Raw genomic sequence first — 19,946 nt, forward strand, 5'->3', positions numbered from 1 at the left:
TGTAGTGTATATACACAACACACACACACATATATATATGTATATATATATTATATATATATATATAATATATATATACATATACATACACACACACACACACACACACACACACACACACACACATACACCCACATAAATATATGGAGATATTTATTATGAGGAATTGGTTCAAATGATTATGGATGCTGAAAAGTCTCATGATTTGCTATTTGCAAGCTGGTGATTCATGAAAGCCAGTGGTGTAATTCCAGTCCAGTTAATAGTATATATCCTGGTTCAAGGGCAGAAGAAAATGTCCCAACTCTATCCAGTAGCAGGAAGCAAAAGGGAGCAAATTCCTTCTTCCTTAACCTTTTTTCTTCTATTCAAGCCTTCAAAGGATTGGATGAACCCATCCTTTGGATTGGATGAACCTTACTGAGTTCATTGATTCAAATGCTACTCTCATTCAGACACAACCTCACAGACAAAACCAAAAATAATATTTAATTTGGGCACCTCTTATCCCAATCAAGCTGACACAAAAAATTAACTATCACAGATTTCATCTCTTGGTTTACTGTAACTTTTTTTATGCTGTAACTTTTTTCATACCACTGCTTTGTCAATTCATGGTGATTTCAATGACATAGAAGGTCCTTTCAATATTTTGTTCTCTCAGTTCCTTGACTCCTTTTTTCCTATATGCTTACTGTTTACTTTTTTTTTAAACTATTCATTCTCATGGCCATAACTAAAACATACCATTACTAATAATTCCTGTGACAAACAGCTCACTTTCTAACCTCTCTCTGGTGCCCTGATTCTAACATTTCTGTAACCTCATGGATTCCTACAGTCCGTGAATCCTACCAGCTTTTAACACTTTGTTATTCCCCGAGTTCTCACTGTTCTCCTTATCCAGTTCGCATTTTATAAACAACTACTATAATCTCTCCTTCTGCATAAATCAAGTCCTTTGTCTTTTTCTTGCTTTATTGTACTTGCTTGGAAAGCATCAATTCAGAGTAAACATAACTCTCCATCCACTTTGTTCCTGTGCCCAGAGAAAACAATACTTGATTATGACTTCTAAGTGCTTGTTAATGCTAACTGGTAATCAGAATGGTCAGTTTGAATTCATTCACCTTCTCAATCTTTTTTTTTTTTTTTTTCTTTTCAAATAGTTAAATTCTAGTTAGTTGGCATACAGTGAATGCAATGTTGTTTTCAGGTGTGGAATTCAGTGATTCATCACTTACAGCATTCAGTGTTCATCATAAAAGTGCCCTCCTTAATACTCATCACCCATCTAGTGCATCCTCCACACACCTTCCTCCATCAACCCTAAGTTTGTTCTTTATGTTTAAGATTCTCTCATGGTTTGTTTCCCTCTCATTTCCCCCCTCCCATATGTTCATCTGTTTTTTCTTCAATTCCACATATGAGTGAAATCATATGGTATTTGTCTTTCTCTGACTGACTTATTTCAGTTAGCCTAATACACTCTAGCTCCATCCATGTCATTGCAAATGGCAAGATTTCATTCTTTCTGGCCACTGAGTAATATTCCATTATATATAAATATCCCACCTCTTCTTTATCCATTCATTAGTAGATGGACATTTGGGCTCTTTCCATAGTTTGGTTATTGTTCATGCTGCTGCTATAAACATCAGGGTGCACATACCCCTCCAAATCTGTATTTTTGTATCCTTTGGGTAAATACCTAATAGTGCAATTGCTGGATCATAGGTTAGTTCTATTTTTAACCTTTTGAGGAACCTCCATACTGTTTTCCAGAGTGGCTGCACCAGTTTGCATTCCAACCAGTGGTGCAAGAGGGTTTCCCTTTCTCTGCATCCTCACCAACACTTGTTTCCTGAGATGTTAATTTTAGCCATGCTGACAGGTATGAGCTGGTATCTCATGGTGGCATTGATTCATATTTCCCTGATGATGAGTGATGCTGAGACTTTATTTACGTGACTGGCAGCCATCTAGATGTCTTCTTTGGAAAAGTGTCTATTGGATTGTTTTTTTTTGGATGCTGAGATTTGTAAGTTATTTACAGATTTTGGATCCTAACCTTTTATCAGATATGTCATTTGCAAATATCTTCTCCCATTGTGTAATCTGCTTTTTAGTTTTATTAATTGTTTCCTTTGCTGTGCAGACGCCTTTATTTTGATGAAGTCCCAATAGTTCATTTTTGCTTTTATTTCCCTTGGCTCTTGAGATGTGTCTAGTATGAACTCGCTATCGCCGAGTCAAAGTGGTTGCTGCCTGTGTTATACTCTAGAATTTTAATGGTTTCCTGTCTCATCTTAGGCCTTTCATCCATTTTGAATTTATTTTTATATATTGTGTAAGATAGTGGTCCAGTTTCATTCTTCTGCATCTTGCTGTCTGGTTTTCCCAACACTGTTTGTTGAAAAGACTGTCTTTTTTCCATTGGATATTCTTCCCTGCTTTGTCAAAGATTAGTTGACCATATAGTTTGGGTCTATTACTGGGTTTTCTATTCTGTTCCACTGACCTATGTGTCTGTTTTTGTCTCAGTACCATACTGTCTTGATGACTACAGCTTTGTAATATAGCTTGAAATCTGGAATCAAGATGCTTCCAGTTTTGTTTTTCCTTTTCAGGGTTGCTTTGGCTACTTGGGGTCTTTTCTGGTTCCATACAAATTTTAGGATTGTTTGTTCTAGCTCTGTGAAACATGATGGTGGTATTTTGATGGGGATTGCATTAAATGTGTAGATAGCTATGGGTAATATAGACACTTTAATAATGTTTGTTCTTCCAATCCATGAACTTTTCCATTTCTTTGTATCTTATTCAATTTATTTCACACATGTTTTATAGTTTACAGAGTACAGATCTTTTACCTCTTTGGTTAGGCTTATTCCTAGGTATCTAATTGTTTTTGGTGCAATTGCAAATGGGATCGATTCCTTGATTTCTTTTTATTTTATTTTTTTAATGTTTATTTTTTGAATGAAAGTGAGAGATACAGAGAGACAGTGAATCCCAAGTAGACTCCGTGCTGTCAGCGCAGAGCCTGACCTGGGGCTTGAACTCATGAACTGTGGGATCATGACCTGAGCTGAAATCAAGAGTTGGACACTTAACTGACTGAGCCACCCAGGCACCCCTCAAATTAATATCTCCAGGTCAAACATCTAACCTAAATTCTTATATGACAGAGCCTACTTCTTATATGACAGAGCCAATTAGATAACGTGTCCAAACAAAACTTCTAATATACTCAAAATACCACCCAATAAAAAAGCTCCTATAGTTTCTCCATCTTTTTTGTTGACAACTGTTAAGAGACTGAGTTGAGCATCCCTAAAATTTATATGTGAAGCCCTAATTCCTAATGTGACTATGTTTGCAGATAGTGTCTTTAAGAGGTAATTAAAGTTAATTGGAGACATAAGGGTGAAGCCCTAATCTTGGTCTGGTGACCTTATAAGAAGGAAAAAAATTTTTTTTTCCTCCATGTGCATGGTCAGAGGTGAGGCCATGTAAAGACATAATGAGAAGGTGGCCATCTACAAGGTAGAGTTCTCACCAGAAATTGAATTGGCTGGCAACTTGATCTTAGATTTCTAGACTCCAGAACTGTGAGAACACAAATTTCTATTGTTTAAGCTACCCACTCTATAGTATTTTGTTATAGTAGCCTGAACAAACTAATATAGCAAGTCAATAATTCCAGTTGTTCAGAAATTTTGGAGTCTTCCTTGACTATTCATTCTATTTTATACCCCAAATCCAATTCTTAGGCAAATATGGGTGGCTCTGTCTCCAAAATATACCTGGAATCTGGTGACTTTTTTCCAGCAACACCACTACCATCTTGGTCCAAATTTCAATCAGTTCTCACTTTGCTGCTTTTTTAACTAGTTTTCTGCTTCTACTTTCTCTTATATAGTGTTTCTTTTAAATATTAGTCAGATTATGCTACTCTTCTGTTCAAAGCCTCCAGTCATTTTTCATTTTACTATAAATAAATCTAAACTCTTAAAGGCCCTAGAGAATATTATGCCCCATTACCACTCAGAACTCATTTTCTGCTTTCCCTATTTCTCACTCTGTCCAGCCGTGTTACCTTGTTGTGGTACCTAGAATATTTCAGTCATTATTGGCCTTAATGATGAGAAGGAGGAATGAGAATAATTAGAAACAGGAAGACTAATTTTCAGATCATTAATCCCAGTCTAGATCTGAGGTCATGAGTCTCTGTAAAGGGCAAGAAAAGAAAATATCACTTATTTAAAAAAAATAATAAAATAATTGGGAGAGAATCAACAGAATACAGTGGGGATTAAGAGGAGTTGAGGATAATACTGAGGTTTGTAGCTTGGGTAACCAGATGCATAACAGATCATGGTAGAGATGGAGACCATAGGACAGAAAGGTGTGAGAGGCAAAGATAACATGTTCCTTTCCAATGTGTAGTATTTGAGATAGATCTGGATAGATACTTTCAGTTCATAAAGCAGTTGGAAGTGGGGATTTAGAACTAAAGAATGAATTGATGGGGCGCCTGGGTGGCTCAGTTGTTTGTCAGACTTCAGTTAAGGTCATGATCTCACTGTTTGTGGGTTTCTGTCAGCACAGAGCCCACTTCAGATCCTCTGTCTCCCTCTCTCTGTGCCCCTCCCCTGCTCATGCATTCTCACACTTTCCCTTTCTCAAAATAAATAAACATTTTTTAAAAAAAAGAATGAAGTGGTAAAGGAGATTAAGAATACACTTATCTTGAGTACTGAGAAATGTATAGAACTGTTGAATCATTATATTGCACACTTGAAACTAATGTAATGCTATGTTAATTATACTTGAAATTAAAAAAAAAGAATGAAAAGATGAATATCAGAATGATGGTTGCTTTTTGTCAAGGGCAGTGACTGGAAGGAGGCACATGCAGTCTTCTGGTGTGCTTGTCAGGTTCTATTTCTTCATGTGGGTGGTAGTTTGTTACATGGTATGCTCCCTTGGAAATATTAATTGGATTGGGCACTTTGATTGTACTTCCCCCCTTTTTAAATATCCATGTCAACAAGGGCTAGATGTGAATTTCTGTAATTTAGAAATGGATGTTACAAGACACTTCTTTTCATGTGTATTTTAAATGGAAATTTAACACAAATAGTTCTTCTCTTATACTGAATAAATTCTGGGATCAGATTTGCTCCTTTCAGTGCCCTGGGTATTAATGTTTATACTCTCAAAGATTATTATCTAAGTTTGTCAGATTTTCAGGAAATAGAAATTCTAAGTAATAGTTTCTTAATGCCATTTTTTGAGGTACTTTCTTTTATATTCAGCTGTCTTCTTTTTAGTACTTTAGTGGGATGAAAATATTTGAGTATCCAGTGTAATCATCTGAGCCATCTTGCCATGGACCATGTATTAAAAATACCTTAATTTATACACTTATTTCCTTCAGGGAGGATCCAACTTCTTCACATGCATTGAATCAGCTTTTCTATGCCAAAGATGTTATCTGCAATTAAATTACTTGTGTGTTAATCTTCATTTATTTTATACTAAATGTCGATGTATTTTATAAATGCTAGATCCACTTCTTTCTAGTTCTTTGACCTTGAACAAAACACTTAAACTCTCCAAGCCTCAATTTCCTCATATGTAAAAAGGGCCTAACAGTACAGCCAACTTCATAGTGTTGTGACTAAGATCTATTGAAATTTGATGAATATGTAAAATGCTTTGCACATATTAGTGCTCAGTGACTGTCAACTATTATTGTTATTGTTTTGGAAAGTAAATATTAACCTGGAGAGTATTTAGATACACAGACAAGCTAGGGAATATTAAAACTTCCAGGATAGCTATTATTCCTGTGATGTTGATTTATTTGTGAAGATGGTGTCTCTGGGTCAGGCCTGGTCTAATGGATTCACTAGAGCGATTAATGTAGATGGTCCTCAATTTATGATGGCTCGATCATGATAGTGCAAAAGTGATACACATTCAGTAGAAACTGTACTTGAATTTCGAATTTTGATCTTTTCCTGGGCTAGAGATGCTCTCCCTTGATGCTGGGCAGTGGCAGGGGCTGCAGCTCTGAGTCAGCCATGCAGTCACAAGGGTAAACAACCAACACACAACCATTTTATACCCATACAACCATTCTGTTTTTCACTTTTGTATTCAATAAATTACAGGATCTTTTCAACATTTTTGTATTAGATAGGCTTCGTTTAGATGCTTTGGCCCAACTGTAGGCTAATGTAAGTGTTCTGAGCATGTTTAAGGTCATTTAGGCTAAGCTCTGATGTTTGGTGGGTTCAGTGTATTAAATGAATTTTCAACTTATGATATTTTAAATTTATGATGGTTTTTATCAGGACATAACTCTATCGTAAGTTGAGGAAGATCTGTAATAAGATGCTGCTCAAGGGGAAGATTAGCTGAAGATTTATGCATATTCTTTGTGTGATAAAAATGTCAACATGTTTGTTATTTTAAGAAAAAGGTGAATGAAATGACTGGTTCTCAGTCCTTATACCTTTGATTATTGCCTCTGTTCCTATGTCTTTGTTATGTTATTGGAAGGAAAATAGGCAGTCTCCATCTACATCCATTATCTCTTAAATTCTCTTTAATCTTTTAGACTCAAGTGTGTATAGCACATTGTTTCTCAATTGTCTCTACCAGTGTTCAAAATGTTTTGAATCCATTTAAAGGATGTGGCTTTCTGAGAGTCCCAGGTTTATGTAGAGAGACTCAGTTCCAACTGTTTGGAGTGGGCTCAATGCCCATTCTTTTGTCTTCATCTAAGTTTTAAAATTGAAGCCCTTGAATTACCAAGACCAGCCGCATCCTTGAGGGTGACCTTAGAGTCCATGTACAGCTCCTCCCTGGATTCTATTTTCATTTTGTTTTTGCATTATAGGAGTTTTCCTTGCTATTACTTTCTTTCAAAGTCAGCTATACATTCAAAATTATATTTATTATACTTAATTCAGAATTTCTCAGCCTCAAAAATTTAATATATATTTTTCATGGTGTTAAAAGTAGACATAATATGAAAGTCATTTCAGATTATGTTAGTGAGCCTGACCCTGTTTTTCATTTCTTTTATGTTCTTGTGGAGCTTGACCGAGGGAAGTTTTCACCCAAACTTTGTTTATAGTTTCTGCATTCCACATGTTTACCTTGTCAAAGCAAAAATTGCAGGATAAAGTTAAACAGGCAAGGAAGACTTCATTCAAGACTATTTCAGTAGCCAACTCTGCAGAAACAAAGGTGAGAGGTATTTTAGAGCTAGGGTGAACTAGTGGAAAAGTACCCGGAGGATGTTATGGGGATGTTGATTAATGGAAGGTATAGAGTAAATTATGTAATTCTGGAGCCTGCAAATGTTTTACTGTGATTTAGACAGTATGTGCTTGCTAATTGGTGCTTATCTAAATAAGCTCCTACTCTCCTGCAGAGACTGGGAAAGGGGGCACTATCTTCCTTGGCTCCCAGGTCCTTAGGAAAGATATTTCTAGGTTGTAAAATTAGAAAAGAGGCTTTTAAAAATGTTTACATCTCAAAAAACCAGAGAAAGAATTTACAATTGCAAGTGTTCTAAATAAGTATTCTAAACCTCCAGGGACCTAGAGTCAGGAAGAAACCTGTCTAAAATTTAGTCACACTGAGGAGAATTTTAAGGTCTTGGTCAACCTTATATTTTTCTTTTCTTTTTTCTTTCTTCTTTTTCTTTCTTTCTTTCTTTCTTTCTCTCTCTCTCTCTCTTTCTTTCTTTCTTTCTTTCTTTTTTTCTTGAGAGAGCGAGATAGAGCACGAGCAGGGGAGGGGCAGAGAGGGAGGAAGACATAGAATCTGAAGCAGGCTCCAGGCTCTGAGCTCTCAGCACAGAGACTGATGCGGAGCTCGAACTCTTGAACTGCGAGATCATAACCTGAGCTGAAGTCAGCTGCTTAACAGACTGAACCACTCAGGTGCCCAGGTCAATCTTATATTTAAGTAATGCTCATAATTGGAATCGCTTTTAGGGGGACAGGCATATTAATCTTTTCATTCATTTCCAAACAGATGAGAGTGATACAAATACGCACAGGGAACAAATGATTTTCAAAATGATTTATTGAACAAAAGCTGAAAAATTAAAACTGAACATACATAAGAGGTGAGAGAATGAAAGTAGAATTTCTAGAGTTGTCTTATTTCTGAAGTGAGATGGCAGTCATTTCTTGAGGCAATATTGGCAGAGGTTAAGGTGAGAAGTTTAATATTTAGGAAAGTTATGACCTAGGAAAAATGTTGAGAAATATAAAATTAATTTCTACAGTCCTATAAATATCACCTAGTCAGTTTAAAATTACTATTTTACATTAATTATTTGAAATAAATTCCAGTCTATATACCCTCCCTTGCCCCAGCACCACTTTCTTATTTTTATGATAGTTCATGATTCTATTGTAAAGTAAAACATATCTAGTTAGATGTCCTGTGTTTAAAGCATAGCTACCTGCTGTACTCAAGCCCTAGTTCATCATTATTACAACCTAGAATGGTTTTATCCAACTTTAAAAAAACTTAAAAAAACCCCAAAATCAAAACAAAATAAAAAATAAAAAATCCTTGTAAAAAATTTTGATATTATGTGTTCTAGCAATCCTTTCTCTGAAATCATCTTAGACCTGCTCCTTGTAGTTTAGAGTTTTAGATCATGGTTCTAATCACATGGTTCATTGTGTTGTATTTTTTTTTTTTATTTAATTTTTTTTTTAACATTTATTTATTTTTGAGACAGCGAGAGACAGAGCATGAACAGGGGAGGGTCAGAGAGAGGGAGACACAGAATCTGAAACAGACTCCAGGCTCTGAGCTGTCAGCACAGACTGAGCCACCCAGGCGCCCCTTGTTGTATTGTTTTTAATGTTTATTTATTTTGAGAGGGAGAGAGGGTGGGGGAGGGGCAGAGACAGAGGGAGAGAGAGAAATCCAAGTAGGTTCCATGGAGGGAGGGCTTGATCTCATGACTGGACATTATGACCTCAGTGGAATCAAGAGTCAGACACTTAACTGACTGAGCCACTCAGATGTTCTTATTGTGTGGTATTTTGATAAAAGTTTACTTTATACATTTTTCTAATTTTGTTTTGTTCTCCATGGATCTTTCTTATTAATAGTAGTAGTATTCCCCCATTTCCATCTAAGCTTAACTGAGGTGGCAATTTTGCTATAGTCAAGTTCAACTATTTACAGTAAATTGATTGTGATACTCATTCTTGTGTGTGAGCTTGTATACTTCCCAGTTTCCCTTTATGAAATACTGTCTGCGTGTTTTTACATTCGTAACCTCATCAGACTCCTCACCTCCCAAGAATTTTCTTTAAAAAATGTATAGTTTCTAGGGTAGTGGAGCTCAGTAATCTTTGTTTTGGAAAAGAAACCAAGTGACTGCGATTCAACTATCTACTAAACTGTCTTCTGGGCTTACTGTTCTAGAATTGTAAGCTTTCTGACTGTTGGCTTAAGTATGAAGACACTTGGATTTTAGTCCTGGTTTTGCCACCATGTATTCTGAATTTGAGCAAATTCCATACCTCTATATCCTATATACAAAATAGGAGACTATCTGCTTTCTCTCATAGAATTGCAAAGAATAAAAATGTATGCATATCAAGAGTAACTAGTTATTAAAGTAAGGTGTTTAGAGAAATATAGAGCACTATTGAATTTCTTCATCTAATTCTTTGCATGCATGATTTACCTGTTTTCAAGATGCTCGAGATGCACCACTGCATTGCTCTTACTATGGGGAAGTAGTGTCAAGGCCAGTTGTAGGTATACTGGTTGTGGTCACAGTAGCAGGTGATGCTTGTGTGCTGCTGTCAACAACAAAGGTGGTTCCAGCTGAGCCTGTGTTTGTGGGGACTGTAGTTGCGAGACTGGTGGTTGTCACTGGGGCAGTACTAATGGCATTAGTTTCAGGTGTGGTAGTTGCTGCTACTGTTGTGATAGCTGGAGCTGTGGAAATCCTTTCTGGAGGTGGGGTGGTAGCATCTGCTGCAAGTGTGGAAACCTCAGGAGGGTCTGTGGATTCTGCAGAAGGAGTCGCGGCAGCATCGGTACTTGTTGCGGCGAGAGTAGTATCATCTGGTGTGGCAGCAGTGACCTCATCAGTGGAGACAGCTGTTTCTGGTTCTGTGGTGGCAGAGTCCAATTCGGTGGTTAAATCTTCAGGTACAGTGGTGGAGGTGACACCTGACGGAGTTGTAGTGGCAGTGATACCTAAAGTTTCTGTAGTGTCCTCATCCACTGGAGTTGTAGCCTCACTGGCTGAAGAACCAGGGTCAGCGGGGAGGGTGGTGGCTGGTATGCTTGTACTGGCAGTAGTGGTATCCTCTGAGGCTGATGGTGTAGTTGCAGCCCTGGTGGAGGCTGCAGCTGTTGCAGTGGTAGCTGTCATAGGAATTGTGGTTGCAGATGATGTAGCCATTGCAGTAGTAGCAACAGATGTAGTGCCTGCTTCTAAGGTTGTGGAGTCAGCAGAACGGGTTTTGGCACCTTCAGTTGAAGTGGTAGCAGCTTCCGTGGTTGTATTATTTGCCGACTCAGGGGTGGTCTCATTCCCTGGGGTTGTAGCATCGGAGGTCCGGACGGTGGTTTCACTGTTGGCCAGTGCACCAGATTCAGTAGTAGAAGCAGCACTTGGGACAGCTGTGGTGGCACCAGAAGGAGATGTGGTACCAGCAATGGAAGGTGAGCTAGTGACACTTGTGGTGGCATCAACCCCTGGAGTTATGGAGACTACTGTGGCTGTGCTGGTAACTACTCCAGATATTATGGTTGTAGCCGAATCAGTTGTACTCACGGCTGGAGATGTGGAATCTACTGCTGAGGTTGGAGGGTTAGCTGTGGAGGTTGTGGCATCAGCAGGTGCAGTTGTGGCAGCTTCAGTGGTTGTGTCATTGGTCGGTTCAGTGGTAGCCTCTTCCCCTAGAGTTGTAGTTCTAGAAGCCTGCGTGGTAGTTTGACCCAGACTGGTCAGCACAACTGGTTCAACAGTGGAGGCTGAAGTCACAGGGGTTGAAGTGGCAACACCTGCTACCATTGTGCCAGCAGCTGCAGCTGTATCATTAGTGGCTGAAGTTGTGACTGCACCACGGGTGGTCATATCCAGTGATGGGGTTGAAGAGGCCGCTGCTGTGGTGGTGGTCATTGTCCCCACAGATTTTGGGTTTGAGGATCCTGCGGTTGTAGTAGCAGTGATTGACGAGTCTGTTTCTGAGATTGTGGAGGAGTCTGTTGCACCAGTTGTTACCCCATTGAGTGAAGTTGTGGTGGCAGCTACGGTGGTTGTGTCATCGGCTGTTTCAGTGGTGTCCTCATTCTCTGGGGAAGTAGCTTCAGTGGTTGTGTCATCAGCTGTTTCAGTGGTGTCCTCATTCTCTGGGGAAGTAGCTTCAGTGGTTGTGTCATCAGCTGTTTCAGTGGTGTCCTCATTCACTGGGGAAGTAGCTTCAGTGGTTGTGTCACTGGTTGTTTCAGCGGTAGTCTCATCCATTGGTGTGATGGCAGAACTCGGTGCAGCTGTGGTGGCAGTACCAGGTGCACTGGTGGTTGCAGAACTTGGTGCACCTGTGGCTGTGGCACCACGTGTAGCTGGGGTTGTGACAGAACTAGAAGCAGTGGTCGAAGTTCTGGATATTTCCATGGTAGCAGAAGCAAGAGTTGTGGTAGCACTGGCTGATAATGAAGTAGCACCAGGGCTAGTGGCCCCAGTCTCTGGGGTTGTGAGGGCTGTTGCACCTGTGGCTCCAACATATGTGGGAGTTGAGGCCACAGCAGTGGTGACAACAGTAGTAGCAAGGATTGTGTTTGCTGAAGTCGTAGAGGCAGCTGGAGTGGTGGAATCATCAATCATTGGGAGAGTGGTGTCATCTGTTGTGGTTGCTTCAGCTTCTGAGCCGTTTGTGGTGAAATCAGGTGCAGTGGTGGAAGCAGAGGTTAAGAGGGCTGTGGAGTCAGCCCCTGGGTTTATGGAGGTGGCAGCACTGGAAGCAGCAGACTCTTGGGACGTGGATTCCACTGAAGGTGTCTTGGAGGTGACCACAGATGCTGGGGCAGTTGTAGTGGAGGCAGCACCAGTTGCTGAGTTCATGGTTGGTGTCACTTGGACTGTGGTGGCAGCCCCTGGGGGTAGAGTTTCAGGTGCTCTGGTGGTTGCATTTGATGCCTTGGTTGCAGTGGCAGATGGACTAGTTGGGGCAACTGATATAGATGTTGTGCTATCGGACATGGTATTAGCAATGGTGGCTAAATTACTAATAGTTCCAGCTGCTGCAGTGATTGCATTGGTCGGGCCATCAGTTGTGATGTCTTCTGTTCCTGTTGGCCTTGTTGGAGGCCGTGGTTTACCGGGTGGCTTATGAGGCAAATGAGGGTGGTGATGCTGTTGGTGGTGTGTATGAGGATGTTGTCCACTTGGCCATGGTCTTGGTGGCAGTGGACAGAAATGATGAACCTTCAGTGGACACTTACGTGGTCGATTTGGTTGTAGACAGGGAAGTTTATATTGAAGTTTAGATGGAGCATGTATTGGGAACGGTTTTGTGACTTTGTTATGTGGGCGCTTTTTCTGTGGAGTTTGAACAGTTTTAGATCCTTTAGGTTTAGATGATTTCAACCTTTTTTTGGCAAGTATAGATTTCCCTTTCTTTGGTCGTTTTACAGTTTTGCCTGCTGAGGAAGGTGGTCTTTTTTTTCCTTGAAGGGATTTAAGTTGATTTATACCTTTCTTACAGGGCTTAAAGGGTCTCTTTTTGGGTTTACTTAGCCTTTTCTGTGCTGCTAGAGATGTGGGCTGCCTTTTTTTAGATGGTTTTATAGATTTATTCTTTGCAGGAACTGTTTTTGCAGTCTTTTTACCTGCTGTGGGCTGTTTCTGTGTAGACTTCTTTTGAATTTTCTTCTTGGCTAGAGATCTTTTTGGTCCTGCTCGAGCAGATTTAGACCCATTGAGATTTCTGGCAGCTAGTTTAGATTTTTTTAGGTTTTTCTTTTTGGCCAGAGTTGTTTTGAGGGCTGGAGATTTGCCTTCCTTTGTTTGATTTGACTGCTTCCTGGCAGTTTTAGACAAGGAGCTTTTCAATATCTTTGGTCTTTTCTTTGAGGCTGGTTGTGTTTTTAGTACTGATTTAAGTGCTTTAGGCTGATTCACTTGTTTCTTGGCAGGTGTGGTAAAGTTTTTGGATTTCTTTGACACTTTATTTTTGGCTATAGATATTTTCTTTTTTGTTGCAACTTTTCCTGGCTGATTAAGCTTTTCCTTGGCAGATGTAGATGCTGTCTTTTTAGATGTAGTTGCATTTTTCTTTTTGACTTTTAAAACTGCTCTTGTTGCTGTTGCCTTAGCTGGCCCTTTTTTGAATGGAGTTAACAGTTTGGTTTTTTGATTCTTTAGAGTTTTCTTTTTGGCTAAACTTTTTTGGGGGGCTGCTTTAACTACTTTCGCCTGATTCTGTATTTTCTTGACAGGCGATGACAGAGTCTTGTGAGATGTACTTGGTCTTTTCTTCGGAGCTGAAGAAGTTTGGGGGGAACCTCTTATTGCTGTGGACCTAGATTGTGTTTTGGATACAGACAAGTTTGGTTTATAAATATTTTGAGATTTCTTCTCAGTTAGATACGTTTTTGGAGCTGATTTGGCTGTGCGCCGTTTTAACTGTTTCTTAGTAGGCATAGACTGGATTCTCTCGGATTTTTGTGGACTTTTCTTCGAAGCTGAACTTCTATTTGATGCTGCCTGAGCTACTTTTGGCAAATTCAACTGCTTCTTGGCCGACGTGGGCAGAGGTTTTTTAGGTGCATTTTGACTTTTCTTAACAGCTAAAGATGGTTTTGGTACTGCTGGAGTCCGTTTTGACTGTTTCTTGGCAGTTGTCTTCTGACTTTTTTTAGGCTGTTTTAGAGTTTTACTTGTCCTGCGTGGAGCATTTCGTCCTGTTAAACCAGATGAAAGGGGGGGCCCTTTCTTGGCAGAGGCTAACATATTTTTCTGAGACCTGACTTGTAGACTTTGCCTTTCTGATGGCAGGGTAGGTTTTTTCTTTTTACTTGATGTCCTAGAATTTAAAGATAATTGGCTGGCTGCTTTGTTAGGCAGTGCAGGTGAACCAGAGGCATGAGAACGGGTTTGAGGTTTCCTAATGACTTGGGTGGATGGAGGTCTGTTTCGTGATGTCCTGGCAGGGGAACTTTGCACTGGCTGACGGTTAATTGTTTTCCTTGTTGCCTGGCGCTGTGATTGCTGACTCTCACTGAACTGCAGCAGGAGAGAATAGGAGATATTACCAAGTGAAGCATTCAGTCAGTTATTGTTTTGTATTTTCACTTCAGTTATGGAAACTGTTCTGCTCTTTAGTTTGGAAAGTCTTTTGGTTTCAAGTGTAATATAAATTTAGAATTAACTGCACTATAATTTAAAAGAACAAGACAATATGTGGATGATTAGAGAAAGTACTGGGTGTTACTTTCAATGCTTAGAGTATTTTCTAAGAAAATCCAACAAAATACAGAAATCTAATTTGGGGAAATCCAGTTCATTGGTTTTATAAAATACCCCATTAAATCTATGAAAACTTGTTTTTCACTTAAAAACTGCAGGATGAAATCATTGTCATCTCCTTTAGGAATTAACAAAAAAATCACATAGTTACCATGTAAACATGTTACATGACTCTCAATGAAAGTGTTACATCTAAGCCTTAGTTTAGAAATTATATAAAAGAGAAGTATTTGATATTGAACTCAGAAAGTTGGATATTGAAAAACTGCAACAACAACAACAACCCCCACCCCCACCCCCCACCATGAGTTTCTCTTGCTTGTAAAAGCTTTGTCTGAGGCATTAAATGTTCTGGGAAGAATAGGACAAGGAAATAATAATAATGACAAAAAAGGAAAGGATCCTTGAATGAAGCATTGCTGGTTAAATAGCATGAAACAGACACTTGAAGACCTCCTGTAGTTCTAAAAATAGTGGATACTGTGCTCTGAGCAAAGAGAGAGATAAGGAACTAGTAAATAGTATATGATTAAATCAGAAGAGCAGAAGAAGGTATTAAAAACAAAACAAAACAAAAAAACTCTGCCAGAGCTATAAAAGGGAAAAGCAAAAGCCCACAAAGTTCAAAAGACCAAGGCTCACTCAGAAAAGTACATAAAAACCATGTGCACAAGTCATGTTTCAGATGAGTCAAATATGTATGACAATTGTTTATTTTAGATACCAATAGAAGAGACTATCTTCTTTTTCACTGTGTTTATGCCTTATGTGGAAGAACATACTGCAGTGTTTGATTGTGAGACTATAATAATAGATCCAGAGGCTGAGTGACAAACAAGCTAGAGATAAGCTTGCCCTCATGTTTCGTCTTCACAGGGTTATCTCCTTGTAATGGAAGTAGTGGGTGAACATGCACGGGAAGGAGAAGTGGGAGTCTTGGTAATTTCATTGCAAGGTTAGTTGTAGTGCTCCAAATTTATTTGGGGATTTTCTCATATTTATCCTCCTCAACTAATAGTCATTCTCTTCTGCTTCTCTCCCTCTTTTTCTCTTTTTTCCCTTCCACATCTCCCTTTGCTTTGTTTCTTCTCCTCAAGTTCCAGGTGATTTTGAATAAACATATTTTTATGAATGTTAGAAGTAGAAGGTAATTGTTTCTGTTTCTTTCCATCTCATGTGACTGTATCTTGATTTTAGAAATACAATCCCATAATCTCACTCTGATCCCTATCTCAGTGTTAATGTAGCTTTCAATTTTAGGTAGTTCTTATTTCAAGTGTATAGAATCTTACCGGGAAACAAATGGCAAAGACCAGGATGAGCCCCGTCAGGATTAAACCCTTCATCTTGTCCTTTTAACCCCTATAAGTGAAGAAAAAGAGAAAATATTTGCGATGTGCTTGACAATGAAAGAATAGGTTTTACCAAACTGCCCAGTGATATAAAATTAAAATTTTAGTAGCAAGTTTAAGAGCTAAGGAATTTTTTTTTCCTAAAATTAAACTTCAAATGTGGATGTTAAGTGAAAAGATACCTATATATTTTTTGAAAACACTATCATTATTTGAAACCACTAAAAATCAGGTTTCTCCATTTGGTTTGCCAATAGGATTATTATTTTCCTGTAAATTCTCATCTAAAAGGAGACCTTCATCTTCTATCAGAAATTATATTAAGCAATCCCTCACCTATCCATTATCCACTTACTGCATGTGTATTTACTCTCCCCCCCATCTCCTCCCCGCTTCACACACACACTACTTTCTCTCCTCTCCCAACTCCCATCACCGTCATTTAGGAAAATCATAGCAGTTGTGACATAAAGAGAGTTCCAGGAAGATACATGGTATGCTCTTAAGTTGAGTGGCCAACTTTATTGAACTCAGATCCTATATGTATGATGGATAACACGGTGCACTATGTAATATATTGCAAGGACAGTTTCCACAAAATCCTGAGATTCTCTGATGCTATTTGACTTTTGCTTTCCTCCTCCCTCTAATTTTTACTTTTTAGTCTACAGGATCCTTTACCTGAAAATGTTTTATAAATTTTTTATGCACTTTGCCTATCGATAATTCATTTTTATTTAAAAAAATTTTTTTTACGTTTATTCATTTTTGAGACAGAGAAAGACAGAGCATGAACGGGCGAGGGTCAGAGAGAGGGAGACACAGAATCTGAAACAGGCTCCAGGCTCCGAGCTGTCAGCACAGAGCCCGATGCGGGGCTCGAACTCACGGACCGTGAGATCATGACCTGAGCCGAAGTCGGCCGCTTAACCGACTGAGCCACCCAGGTGCCCCTTGATAATTCATTTTTAGATGAGGGGTACCTCATCACAGTTAAAGTTATTGAATATATCAAATCTATTTCTGACCTGCGTTAATCTAATTTTTAAGAACCTCATGTTGTTTTTCCTAATATAAGACGGTTTTATGGGTGGAAAGTGTATGATGTTTCCATGATGCCAGTATATAGGCAAAAAGACTTGTAATTCCAGAATGTTGTGAAAGGAAAATGGAAAATAAAGGCAGCCTGTATGTAACTTAGGGAAGCTCAGTATAAATGAACTGGTCTCTGGTAGCATATGGCTTATGATAATGTGATGGGGGCACCCTCAGCTTTAGTGGCTGTCAGTGCCAACTGGTCACCTTTTAGAATCATCATCAGAACACTCTGAAACTACTTGGTGTTTTAGTCTGAGTCTGAACTGAATCAGTCTCCATCAACATCTTCCCCCATAAAACAGTCTCTTCCATGTGTCCCCATTTCAGTGAATGACACAGTATTCACCCAGTAGTTGTGTAAGCCAGAATCCTGAGTCAGGCTTGACTCTGCCTCTCATTCTCCGGTGTCCATCCATCACTAAATCCTCTCTATGTTTTACTTTCTGGACAGTTTTGAATCAATTTGCTTCTCTTCATCTTCACCAACAGCATCCTAGCCAAGTTAGCATCATATCTCACTTGAGCCTCTCCTTAGCAAATATTACCTATTAAGTTGCTGGCACTGTTCTAGGATATGCAGAGATAGGGGACATGGGTTCAATATCTTTGACTTGTTAGAGGTTTCATTTTCATGATTATCAAAATAGTCTCTTAACTGACCCACAGCCTTGCTTTTAATTGACTAAAGTCACTCTGATTTTTATAAAATACAAATCTGATGATTCTAGTTTCCTCATTAAAACCTTTCACTGGTTTTCTGCTGCTCTTTATCTTAAAGCCCTCCCCCCTAATTCTTCAAGTGGCTCACAAGGCCCATGGCAGCCCCACTTCTCCTTGATCTTCAGTCACATCTCTTTTAGTGTCACTCACATTGTATGTGTGTGTGTGTGTGTGTGTGTGTGAGAGAGAGAGAGAGAGAGAGAGAGAGAGAGAGAGAGAGAGAGAAAGAGAGAGAGAGAGAGAGAGAGAGAGAGAGAGACTGTTTTCTTCCTCGAAGGTCCTTATATATTCTGTTACACAATTCAATGCAAAAGGCTTTTTATTCCCACCTGCCTACTGGAACAACTTCAGTCAAGTTAGCTAATGATGTGTTTATTGCCAATCTAATTCTTGTCTTACAGGATGGAATTCTCCTCAGTGTTTGACAAGTCCTTCCCTCTTCTCTGGGTTTCTGTGGAACCAACTTATCCTTCCTGTGTCTCTGAAGGGTTTTTTGTTTGTTTGTTTTTTTTTTTAGGTTCATTCATGGATTTTCTTTCTTCTCTACTTACCCAATTATGGTTCTGACATTCACCCTATTATTCTCTTATTCTATAGCAACATCTCTGCCTTTCCTTGGAAACAGTATCCATCTCTATGCTGGCTTCTAAGTTTATTGATCAAGATTCATATATCCAACTCTTTCATGGACATCTCCATTTGGTTGTACCATTGCACCTTTAGCGCAGCCTGTCCAAAATTGGATTTATTAGTTCCCCCAGCCTCTTCTCTTGTCATTTGCAACTATGTGGATGGAACTGGAGAGTATTATGCTAAGTAAAATTAGTCAGTCAGAGAAAGACAAAAATCATATGACTTCACTCATATGAGGACTTTAAGAGACAAAACAGATGAACATAAGGGAAGGGAAACAAAAATAATATAAAAACAGGGAGGGGGACAAAACAGAAGAGACTCATAAATATGGAGAACAAACTGAGGGTTATGGGAGGGATTGTGGGAGGGGGGATGGGCTAAATGGGTAAGGGGCACTAAGGAATCTACTCCTGAAATCACTGTTGCACTATATGCTAACTAATTTGGATGTAAATTAAAAAAAAAATGAAGCCTTAAAAAAAAAGAGAAAAGAAACCACATGTTAATAGAAAAAGTAGATTCTAGAGTAAGAGTGCCCTAGCAGCATTGTCATTTATCCACACAATTACCTTGAGAGGGGTGTCTCCTTTGGATCTTGGTCAGGACTTGCTCCTTCTTAACTCAGCAGTGCCTCCAAGACTTGATACCTGCAGATGTCAAGACAACTTATTGAATGATTCTTCCACCTAATAAGGCAGCCATGCCTTCCCTTTGTACCTCCTACTTTTTGCCTATTGGTTGTAGTAGAGAGTGGGGGCTAGGAAAAAAATGTGTATATGCGATTATTTCAATTTAATCTTGAAACGTTTTCCCTTTGGATTTTCTGACTCAGGCACGTTGAGAACTCTATCTTATCTTTTACTTGGAAAAGGTAATGATAAAATCTGATAGTTAACAAAATTCGTAAATCAACACTACAGCTTATATGTATATCACTTATTTTAAGAAAACCATGGTTTGGTTTCTTATTTGCAGCTATAGAATAATTTGTATATTGTCTGATGTTCCCCAATTTTTGGAATTTGAACAACTTTATTTTTGCAGTTTGTTTCCGTATTCCAAAGTTTAATAGATGCAAAGACATGAATGTCTGAGAGAATGTAATAGGAGGTTATAAATAATCTTTCCTCCATTGAATTAAAACACAGTTATTTAACACTTAAAGTGTCTGCATTAAGGAAAATTTGTGAAATATGTCTACCTTGCTGCACTCCCGTTGTACTCCCTCATGATCCTTTTAACTTAGAATCTCCCAGATTTTGAAAATCACATGTTCAGTTACCTAATAATCTACTCTGTAAATACTTTTTTAATTGTCGTGACCATGCAATGGAAGAAATATACATAATTTTCCTTAAGCATACGTTTGTTAATTTTCTACTGATTTATTTACCATGTTTACATATTCATCTGTATTAAGCCACATACCAGAACAAATGGCAAATACATTAATTCTGAAGAAATGTAGCTGTGAGAAATCACTAGTGTATTTAAGAAAAAAATGGAAAAAAGTTTCTAAAGGCAATTCTAGAATGGTACAAAGAGCACTAAACTTGAAATCAAGAGGTTTAGATTTAACTCCTAGCTCAGTC

The 19,946-nt window shown here is 38.7% G+C and overlaps 1 long non-coding RNA gene across 2 annotated transcripts in view; it reads left to right on the forward strand.

Annotated features, from left to right (window-relative positions):
* LOC122218174 overlaps positions 1 to 19,946 on the forward strand; it is an 89,107-nt gene that overhangs the window by 25,389 nt on the left and 43,772 nt on the right. For both annotated transcript variants that reach the window (XR_006201923.1, XR_006201924.1), the window contains exons 3-4: positions 7,118 to 7,269; positions 15,425 to 15,503. This is a non-coding gene — a long non-coding RNA (uncharacterized LOC122218174). The remainder of the gene's footprint in view (positions 1 to 7,117; positions 7,270 to 15,424; positions 15,504 to 19,946) is intronic.

Source organism: Panthera leo, chromosome B1 (genome assembly GCF_018350215.1).
Source record: "Panthera leo isolate Ple1 chromosome B1, P.leo_Ple1_pat1.1, whole genome shotgun sequence".
Taxonomy (NCBI): domain Eukaryota; kingdom Metazoa; phylum Chordata; class Mammalia; order Carnivora; family Felidae; genus Panthera; species Panthera leo.